General features: G+C 48.1%; 1 long non-coding RNA gene across 2 annotated transcripts; it reads right to left on the reverse strand.

The window, feature by feature from the left end:
- Window positions 1–350: 350 nt before the first annotated feature.
- Window positions 351–9,537, reverse strand: LOC149121212 (uncharacterized). Of its 2 annotated transcripts, none has more exons than XR_016223898.1 (3): window positions 9,329–9,537; window positions 5,590–5,731; window positions 351–682 (listed from the first exon to the last, which is right to left on the reverse strand). It is a non-coding gene; the product is annotated as an uncharacterized LOC149121212 (long non-coding RNA). The 2 variants fall into 2 exon arrangements; XR_016223897.1 differs by lacking the exon at window positions 351–682 and adding an exon at window positions 689–3,701 and having other exon boundaries at window positions 9,329–9,535.
- Between the last annotated feature and the right edge of the window lie 1,014 nt (window positions 9,538–10,551).

Consider the following 10,551-nt stretch of genomic DNA (forward strand, 5'->3'; position numbering starts at 1 on the left):
GGCCCTCGTGCCCCGTAGCTGGGTCGCCGGCGCTGCCCACGCTCGGCTCGGGCAGCGCGGGCGCCCGCGGTCATAGGTGCTCCCGCTTCGTGGCCTCAGGGCCGTCGCTCCCAGGAGGGAGCGTGAGGGGTTGTGTGCAGGGCCCGAACCCGGAAAACTCTGGCATCGGAGAACTGACCTCGTTAAGACGCCAGCGCCTCCCAAATTAAGCCCAGCGCTTACAGTGGGTTGACAACCACCAGAGATGCCCCGGAGGCTCTCCCCGCGGGCATCCTTCGCTGACCGTTGGCTGCGTTTTCCGCGGCAACTTGTTGCTTGAACTCATCGGAGCTAAGTTTAAAAAGTTAGTGGAAAATGGAATTCAAGGATAGGTTTATTTTAGTGCAAGAAAAATGAAAATGAAATCCACGCATGGTTCGCTCTCTGCCACCCACTCGGAAGTTACTACCCTGGTTCTGCGAGCGTGTATCTGCTCGTTTCAAGAAGACGACGTATTCCGGGTTTCACCGAGTGCGGGTGTGCCTCCTGCACAGTCCAGCTCGAACTCTGGGGCTAAAGTCTGGGCAAGACGGCGGTCAGCCTCGGGCCTCAGTACAGCTTGGTCAGGCTCACTGGTGGGCACCGGCCGGCGCGCACGGGTATACGGCCTGAGAAATCATTTGATCTGGCCTTACCAAGGCAACTGCAGCAGAAATGGAAATTCAATAAATTTATACAGAAGGCTGCTTAAGTTGGTACTGTTGTGTGGCCCCCGAACGATGTGATAGCTATCCAAATGGCCCCTGGCGGGAGCAAGGTTTCCCTGCTCCTGCCAGGCTCCCCACTCTAAGCTTCCATGATAACTCCGTGATTTTCCGAGGTTTTGAGGCAGTGAACACTTCATTTTTGTTTATATCATTTCTTGTGCCCTGAAATCTGAACCCTAATGAGTGAGTGGGGTGAGAACCACAGGTGATTAAAAATATATATAAATATGTGTGTGTGTGTGGGTGGGTGTGTGTGGGAGTGGGCACCGCAGGTTAAGCTGCTGCATAACTGCATCCCATAATGCAGTGCCAGGATGAGTCCTACATCCGTTTACTGTGCAACCTGGAATGTAGGTCTGAGATGGAAAATCATCAGTGGTTCTAAGAAACTCTGACGTCTGGGAAAATCCATACTTAGACCCCAATCGGTCGTTAGACAAGTTGCAATCTTTATGTTGCTAGGGAGACTTAGCCAAGGACTGGGAATGTGACATACAAACTATCTCCAACAGGGTTCATCCACTGTTTTACCCGGAACTTCTCCCAATACCCGGAGAAAAGGAGCAGGCTGGAAATTACACTGAAAGAAATTATCAATCCTTTCACAAAACCACGTTCAAACATCCTGCCCAATTCCAGTCATAGGTTTTTTTCAAGATATACAATGTACCTGGCACTGGGCAAGTTGCTGATAAAATGGAGACTCACAAAGCCTAATCTTGCCCTTAAGAAACTTGTAATATAATAGGAAAAAGACACAAAGCAACTTTTAGACAATCCATACTAGCATACTGCTGGTGTTATATGTAGAAACAGTGAAGAGAGTTAACTAGGGTCAGAGGCATCTCAAAAGAGAGGTGAAAAGTTGGCATAAACTTAAAGGGTGGACGGGATTTTACAAGGTATTTGCTGCACCAGCAAAGGCACAAAGACATGAAAGCACATAGCAAAGTCATGTTCAAGACTGCATCATAGTGTGATGTGGCTAAGGGCATTACTGTGTGGGGTTCCGAGGCAAGGTGTAGGTCTAGAAAAATACGTTTGGACCAGGATATGAAGGTTTTTATGTGCCACATCTGAGCATCTGGACTTTATCTTATCATTAATTAGAAACCAGAATAGATGTTTAAATAAAGGAGCAATGTGCTCACATCTATGTAAAGAAAGAAATCTGGGCTGTGGCGTAGCAGATGAAGGCTCTGCCTGCAGTGCCAGCATCCTATATGGGCACTGGTTCTAGTCTCGGCTTCTCCACTTCGAATCCAGCTCCCCACCAATATACCTGGGAAAGTAGCAGAAGATGGCCCGAGTGCTTGGGCCCTTGTGGGAGACCTGAAAGAAGCTCCTGGTTCCTGGCTTTGGCCTGACCCAGCCTGGGTCGTTGAGGCTATTTGGAGAGTGAACGAACAGATGGAAGATCTCTCTCTCTCTCTGCCTTTCAAATAAATAGATAAACATTTTTTAAAATCTTTAGAAGAAATGTGGTGGCAATGAGGAGGAAATAGACCTTGAAGATAAGGAAACTAATAAGAAGGCTATTCCAGTTGTGTACTTGGGAGATGACAAAAGCTTTCAACTGTGGAAACGAAGAGGCACAGATAATCTCTAAGTGTTTAACTGAATGAGAGGATGGAACATGTCGTTAATCAAGAGAGGGAATAAAAAAAAAGGATATTTTGGAGTTTGGGGATGTTCAGGTCTGGGTTCAATTTGAACCATGGCAAGTTTGGGGTACCCATAGATACCCAGCAAAAGAAGTCCAAGAGGCAGGTGAAAAGGTATCTGGAGATTAGGTAAACACATAGGTTATAGCTGGAACCATGAAAGTCAGGATGTTACAGAAGGAAAGAGGACAGAACAAGAAGTTGGTGAGAACCAGGGATGCTACCTGGGGCTGCAGCAGGCACCTGTGCGGGGTGTTCACAGCACAGGGCGTGGACTAAGCCTCGCCCCCAGCCCAATCAGAGTACCTTTTGCTGCTTCTTAAAGTGGGTAGCCTTAGCTCTGGAAACAATAACATTTAAAGCATGGGGGAAGATGGAGGAGCTAGGAGACAAAGAGCAGCCACAGAAGTATGCGGAGACCTGGGGAGATGCATCCTGGAATCCCCAGGGAGCAAGGAGAAGGTGGGGGATGGGACTTCAAGCTACAGAAAAGCCAAGTAAGACCGAGACTGGCAGCTGGCTCAGAGGCAGCCTGAGCTGGGCTGTTTCAGTGGAGGGGCAAGGTGCACAGAAGCCAGTCTGCAGGAAGCCGGGAGGGAGGTGAACACTAGGGAAGCTCTCTGGGGAGAAAGGGAAAACTTACATCTACCGGAAGATAAGAGGAAGGAGCCAGTACAGATGGGAGATTAAACGTGTGTCAAAGAGGGTATAATTGTTTGAACAAGAGCTCAGGAAAACAGGAGGAGGGAGGTGGAGGGGACCAGTTTTACAACTGCTGCCACCCTTTTCATGCCAGGAATTGCACTTCCCCACCCCATGCCCAGAGATTCCTATCAGCACCTCTTTGCCACATCTCCTGCTCTGCCCTCATTGTCAGGGTGGCACCCTTTGTGCCAGCTTTCCACCCAGCAATTCACACCCACACACTCAACCCCCATGTGGGCACAAGAGCAAGCGCTGATTTCCCAGGGGGTCCATCCTAAATGATCCACCCAGGAAGGCAGTCCCCCAAGAATGGAATTCTTAGGACCTACTCCTTGAACTCCAGCCGGAAGGCCCAGGGACACTTGGTGGGACGAAGCAACCAGAAACAGCATTTTAGTGTGAAACCCATACTATTAGGAAATCTTTATAAATTCTGCAAAGAGGCACCATCTGCTGTTGAAAACATGTCTTCTGCCTATTGTGCCCAGGAAGCTCCACCCAGTCAAAGCACACAGGATCAAAGCAAACTCTTCATCTCTGGGCCCTCCTTTGTTATCCGTCTTTCATATGTGTTGGTTACCTCTTCCTGCATTGATGGAAAAGACCAGATTTTTATGTTGGATCAAAGTCTAGAATCTACAATAATCATTCTGCAAATCTATGGAACTCATTCACATTTACATGTTGCTCCAACTGAAATTTGCTTTGGGAAGACCTCTTGATATCTCATCAGACCCGACAGCAAACTTCAGAGTTCATACAGTGGCAGACTATGGAACAACATTCTGTTGTTAAATGTTCTATTGTGCCTGCACGGTGATTTAAACTTTTTTTGAACCAATATTTAGAATCAGGAAGTTTTACTCACAAATCTGGGTAGCTAGCTTCTCTTGAACATATTGTTGTTTGGGGCTGGTGCTGTGCCGTAGCTGGTAAAGCAGCCACCTGCAGTGCTAGCATCCTATATGGGCACTGGTTTGAGTCCTGCCTGCTCCACTTCCAATCCAGCTCTCTGCTATGGCTTGGTAGAAGAAGCAGTAGGGCCGGCGCCGCGGCTCACTAGGCTAATCCTCCGCCTAGCGGCGCCGGCACACCGGGTTCTAGTCCCGGTCAGGGCGCCGGATTCTGTCCCGGTTGCCCCTCTTCCAGGCCAGCTCTCTGCTGTGGCCAGGGAGTGCAGTGGAGGATGGCCCAGGTGCTTGGGCCCTGCACCCCATGGGAGACCAGGAAAAGCACCTGGCTCCTGGCTCCTGCCATCGGATCAGCGCGGTGCGCCGGCCGCAGCGCGCTGGCCACGGCGGCCATTGGAGGGTGAACCAACGGCAAAGGAAGACCTTTCTCTCTGTCTCTCTCTCTCACTGTCCACTCTGCCTGTCAAAAATAAAATAAAATAAAATTAAATTAAATTAAATTAAATTAAAAAAAAGAAGCAGTAGAAGATGGCCCAAATCCTTGGGCCCCTGCACCCGTGTGGGAGACCTGGAAGAAGCTCCTGGCTCCTGGCTTTGGATAGGTGCAGCTCCAGCCATTGCGGCCAGTTGGGGAGTGAACCAGTGGATGGAAAACTCTCTCTCTCTGTAATTCTGCCTTTCAAATAAAATAAATAAATTTTTTAAAAAGAGGAAAATATTGTTGTTTGCCCATGATATAGTCATTTTTCCATCAAGAGAAGAAACAACAGCTAGGCCAGAGGGGCCTGTCTACTGTGTATCTAGTTAGCTTTATTCATTTACATTTATTGCCTGTGGCCTTTCGAGTTTTTCCACCCCTGATTTAGAGTAACCCAGGGAAGATTACCTCTCCCTTCCACCCTCATCCTCACCCTTACCCTCCTAATTCCTGCTTTCCTGGGATGAGCAACCCCATTAGGAGTCGAATTGCCTAGTCTTCCAGACACTGGATCCTGGGACTTTCTGAGCCCACAAGAGCCTATATTGCTTCCTGGACATTTTCTTTCCACAATGCAGTGTGCATCCATCTAAACACAGGTGAACTACTGGCTGGAGGGCTTATCTTCTCTGGTAACTCAGCCCTTTTCTCTATCCCTTGGCTCAAGGCACTTCAGATTCAGATTTTAAGTGTTTCAGCCTAGTCGACATCGGTTATAAATTATGTCTTTCTTCTGTTTTTTTTTTTTTTTTTTTTTTTTTAAATTACTCTCTGGTATAGCACATAAAGCTGCTGCTTGTGTGCCAGCATCCCATATGGGAACTGGTTCGAGTCCAGCTGCTCCACTTCTGATCCAGCTCCTTGCTAATGCACCTGGGACAGCAGTAGAGGATGGCCCAAGTGGGTCCCTGCACCCACATGGAGAGACTTGGAAGAAGCTCCTGGCCTAGCTCTGGCCATTATAGCCATTTGGGGAGTGAACCAGTGGATGGAAGACATTTCTCTCTCAGTCCCTCCCTCACTCTCTCTGTAACTCTGCCTTTCAACTAAATAAATAAGTAAAAAACTCTTAAAGAAAAACTTACCCAGTGTTCTCACATGATGCTGTTGGACCCACAGTGTGGCTCCCGCCTCCGGATGTGGCATTTTTGCCCATCCTGAGCTTCCCAGGTGCTTGCACTTCACAGCACATGCAAAGGCAGAGAACTGGACAGGCTTGAAAGTGTGCTTTGGGAACAATGAGAGAATCTGGTCAGCTTTTCTGAGTACAGTCTTCTGTCAGTATCCAAGGGAGAGTGGTTCCAGGGCCTTCCAACAATGCTCAAGTTGTTTGTACAAACTGGTATAGTCTTTGCATCTAACTTACACACATCCCCCAGTGTATATTAAATCGTCTTTAGATTACTTATAACGCCTAGTACATATAAGTACTAGATAAACAGTTGTTATACCATATTGTTTAGAGAGTAATGACAAGAAAAAAGGTTGTGTATGTTCTGTGCGGATGCAATTTTCTCCTAGTATTTTTAAAGCATCTTGTATTTCTTATTTGCTTATTTATTCTATTCGAAAAGCAGAATGACAAAGACAGAAGGAGAGACAGAGAGAGATGGAGAGATTTCCATTCACAGTTTCACTCCTCAATTGGCTGCAACAGCTGGGGCTGGGCCAGGCCAAAGCCAAGAGCCAGGAACTCCATCTGAATCTCCTATGTGGGTGGTGGGAAATCAGGTACTTGGGCCATCATCTGCTGCCTTCCTGGAGCATTAATTGGAAGCAGAGGTAAGAACTGATCCTAGACACTCTGAAATGGGACATGGGCATCCCAAGGAGGGGCTTCCTGGCAGTGCCACAATGCCTGCTTCCCTTTTCCATTATTTTTGATCTGCAATTGATTGTGCAAATACAGAACTCATGAAGTGGAAAGACAACTACATTGGTAGTACACGCACTTGAAATGGTTCATTATAAACCATTACTAACACCTCACTATATGCAGCACATTTGAAGCAACGTTCAGTCCTCACAAGCATTAGTATTTCTCAGGAATTGCATTCTTTCAGAGCTAGAGGTACTGAAGTGAATTGGAAACCATTTATGTTACTGCCACATGGCGGAGCCATTTCAGCTAGAAAAATAGTATCTTTCCCTCAGTAAATCTACATTTTATGTTATGAGAAAAATAGCACTAAATTATAGAAGTTTTTAATTTTGTGTGAAGGCTTCAGAATTGTATTCCTATCATAAAAGTCAATTTTTCTAGACATTGCTGTGGTAGGAGTGTAGAATAAATGATCGGCCGGCGCCGCGGCTCACTAGGCTAATCCTCCACCTGCGGCGCTGGCACCCGGGGTTCTAGTCCCGGTCGGGGCACCGGATTCTGTCCCGGTTGCCCCTCTTCCAGGCCAGCTCTCTGCTGTGGCCTGGGGGTGCAGTGGAGGATGGCCCAAGTGTTTGGGCCCTGCACCCGCATGGGAGACCAGGAGAAGCACCTGGCTCCTGGCTTCGGATCAGCACAGTGTGCCGGCCGCAGCACACCAGCCATGGTGGCCATTGGAGGGTGAACCAACGGCAAAGGAAGACCTTTCTCTCTGTGTCTCTCTCTCACTGTCCACTCTGCCTGTCAAAAAAAAAAAAAAAAGAAAGAAAGAAAGAATAAATGATAAGGAGAGAGATCTTCTATCCATTGGCTTACTCCCCGAATGCCTGCAACATTTGGGGTGAGAAATGCTTTATACAGGGGCCAGTATTGTGGCACAGCGGGTGAAGACACCACCTGCAATGCTGGCATCCCATGTGAGCTCCAGTTCATAACCCAGATGCTCCACTTCCAATCCAGCTCCCTGCTAATAGCTTGGGAAAAGCAGTGGAAGATTGTCAAAGTGTTTGTGTTCTTATCACCCACATGGAAGACCCAGATAAAGCTCCTGGCTCTTACCTTCGGCCTGGTCCAGCCCTGGCTATTGAGACCATCTGGGGAGTGAACCAGCAGATGGAAGATCCCTCACTCTCTGTAACTCTGACTTCCAAAATAAATAAATAAATATTTTTTCAAAAAAAAAAAAAAAAAGAAATGTTACATATGTAGGAGGTGAGAGATGAGGTTGAAAAGAAGGTTACCAGCTAGCAAAGCATGTTGAAAGTCATGCATCCTTTATTTATAGGGCTACTAGAATACCTACAGGCAGTGAGACAAATGAAAGAGAATTGTATTCAACGGATGTTGTCCAAAAGCAATACACTGGGATTCTTGGCCGGCGCCGTGGCTCAATAGGCTAATCCTCCACCTTGCGGCGCCGGCACACCGGGTTCTAGTCCCGGTCAGGGCGCCGGATTCTGTCCCGGTTGCCCCTCTTCCAGGCCAGCTCTCTGCTATGGCCAGGGAGTGCAGTGGAGGATGGCCCAGGTGCTTGGGCCCTGCACCCCATGGGAGACCAGGAAAAGCACCTGGCTCCTGGCTCCTGCCATCGGATCAGCGCGGTGCGCCGGCTGCAGCGGCGGCCATTGGAGGGTGAACCAACGGCAAAGGAAGACCTTTCTCTCTGTGTCTCTCTCTCACTGTCCACTCTGCCTGTCAAAAAAAAAAAAAAAAAAAAAAAAAAAAAGTTCAAAAGCAATACACTGGGATTCTATTTCTCCCCAATCGCTCTCCCTTCCCTGCATCTGATTCATTCACTCAACTGCTTTCTGAACACCCACCGTCTGGCAGCAAGTGAACTAGACACTTGAGACACAAAGACCAGTAAGATGTACTCCCTGACTTCAAGGAGCTCCAATCTAGTGCAGAAAATAAGCAACAAAATTCATCATTTAAAAAAAAATAAGATGAAAATATTGATTGGGGAGCCAGCACTGTGGCATAGCGGTAACGCTGCCACTGCCTGTGATGCCAGCATTCCATGTGGGCACCAGTTTGTGTCCTGGCTGCTCCACTTCCCATCCAGCTCCATGCTGGTGGCCTGAGAAGGGTGCAGGAGGATGGCCCTAGTGTTTGGGCCCCTGTCTCTCATGTGGGGGACCTGGATGAGGTTCCTGGCTCTTGGCTCCAGCTTGGCTCGGCCCCCGCTGTTGCAGACATCTGGGGAGTGAATCAACAGACCGAGGATCTCTCTCTCTCTCCCTCTCTCTCTCTCTGTGACTCTGACCTTCAAATACACAGACAATTTAAAAAATTACTGATTAAGCTATACTGGGTAGAGAAATACACAGGGAAAATAGGGAGGCGACGTCCTCCACATTCTGGTGCTTACATCCTAGTGGACCCAAACAATAAACAAATATATTAGTGGCCTACAGGAAATAAAACAGGTTCACGTGACAGTGACTGGCCAGGGGTAGTGGTCACTGGAAAAGCCATTGAGAAGAGGGGACTGTTTGGGCTGAGAGTGAGTTCAGTAAGGAGCCAGCCTGAGGCGAATGCAGTTAAGACGCCCTGCGTTCCAGGTCAGAGTCCCTGGGTTTGATTCCTACCTCTGGCTCCTGACACCAGCTTTCTGCTAATGCAGACCGTGGGATGCAGCAGGTAATGGCCCATGGCCAGGTCACCCACTTGGGAGACCTGGATTGAGTTCCCAGCTTCAGATTCTGGTGCCTGGCTTTGGCTTGGCCAAGTCCCAGTCGTCGTAGGCATTTGGCAGGGCGGAAGAGCAGATAGGATCTGTGTGTGTGTGTGTGTGTGTGTGTGTCTGCCTCTCAAGTAAAAAAGCGTTAATTTTTTTTTGAAGAGAGAAAAGACCCAGGCTCGCAAGGGTCTATGAGAGAAAGCATCCAGAAGGAAAAGCGTGTGTCAGGCCTTAACAGAAACACACAGCACGCAGCACTCACCAGGGAGGTACAGGATCAGCTTCTCCCCAGCTCCAGGATCAGCCTCCCATGGCGGAAGCGGCAACCTCCGGCTCTCCTCATGCTTTGTTTTTTAAGTCCGGTGGGAAAACGTCTGACTTTTTCTCTGTCTCTCCTAAGAGTACGAACAACTTTCCTGGGACCTCTCAGCCTCTCTCTCTCTCTCTCTCTCTCTGAATTTTGTTGTCCAAAATGAGGTCATGAGACTTTTCTTGTTCCGGTCATTGGCAAGGGGAATGTAATTACTCTCATGCCAATCAGGCCTTCCCCGGGGGTGGGGGTGGGGGTGGGGGGCGCCGGCCAGTGCCCCAGCCTGCACTGCTGCTTCGCAGTCCTGCAGGGGAGGAGCGGGAACTGAGAGTTAGCCTTGCTGTTTGCTGCACCGTAGCAAGAGTTCAAATTTTATTCTAAGTATGACAGGAAGGCATTGTAGGGTTTTAAGGGATGAAAGGGCATGATTCAATTTCTGTTTTTAAAGGATACCTTGCAGGTATCTGTGACATATTTAATTTATTTTTTAAGATTTTATTTATTTATTTATTTGAAAGTCAGAGTTACACAGAAAGAGGAGAGGCAGAGAAAGAGAGAGAGAGAGAGAGAGAGAGAGAGAGAGGTCTTCCATCGCTGGTTCACTCTCCAGATGGCTGCAACAGCCGGAGCTGCGCCAATCCAAAACCAGGAGCCAGAGGCTTCTTCTGAGTCTCCCACATGGGTTCAGGGGCCCAAGGACTTGGGCCATCTTGCACTCCTTTTCCAGGCCATAACAGAGAGCTGGATTGGAAGTGGAGCAGCTGGGTCTCAAACTGGTGCCCATATGGGATGCCAGCGCTTCAGGACAGAGCATTAACCTGTTGCACCACAGCGCCGGCCCAATGACACATTTAATTTAAAGATATATTTTACAAATGCCTAAATATTCATAGGAAAGAGATGAACAACATAATATAAAAAGGAACAGAAAACTAAACAGATATCTCACAAAAAAGAAGCATGAACGGCAAATAAATAATAATGATGGAAATGCAAATTAAAGTTGAATTAAGGGGCCAGTGTTGTGGCGAAGTAGGTGAAGCTGCTACCTGACTCGCCAGCATCCTATATGGGCACCAGTTTGTGTCCTGGAGGTTCCACTTCCTATCCAGCTCCCCACTAATGGCCCAGGAAATGCAGCAAAGGATGGCTTAAGAGTTTGGGTCCCTGACACT

The sequence above is a fragment of the Oryctolagus cuniculus genome, chromosome 17 (assembly GCF_051225735.1).
Source record: "Oryctolagus cuniculus isolate XC-2025 breed Fujian yellow rabbit chromosome 17, ASM5122573v1, whole genome shotgun sequence".
Lineage (NCBI taxonomy): Eukaryota > Metazoa > Chordata > Mammalia > Lagomorpha > Leporidae > Oryctolagus > Oryctolagus cuniculus.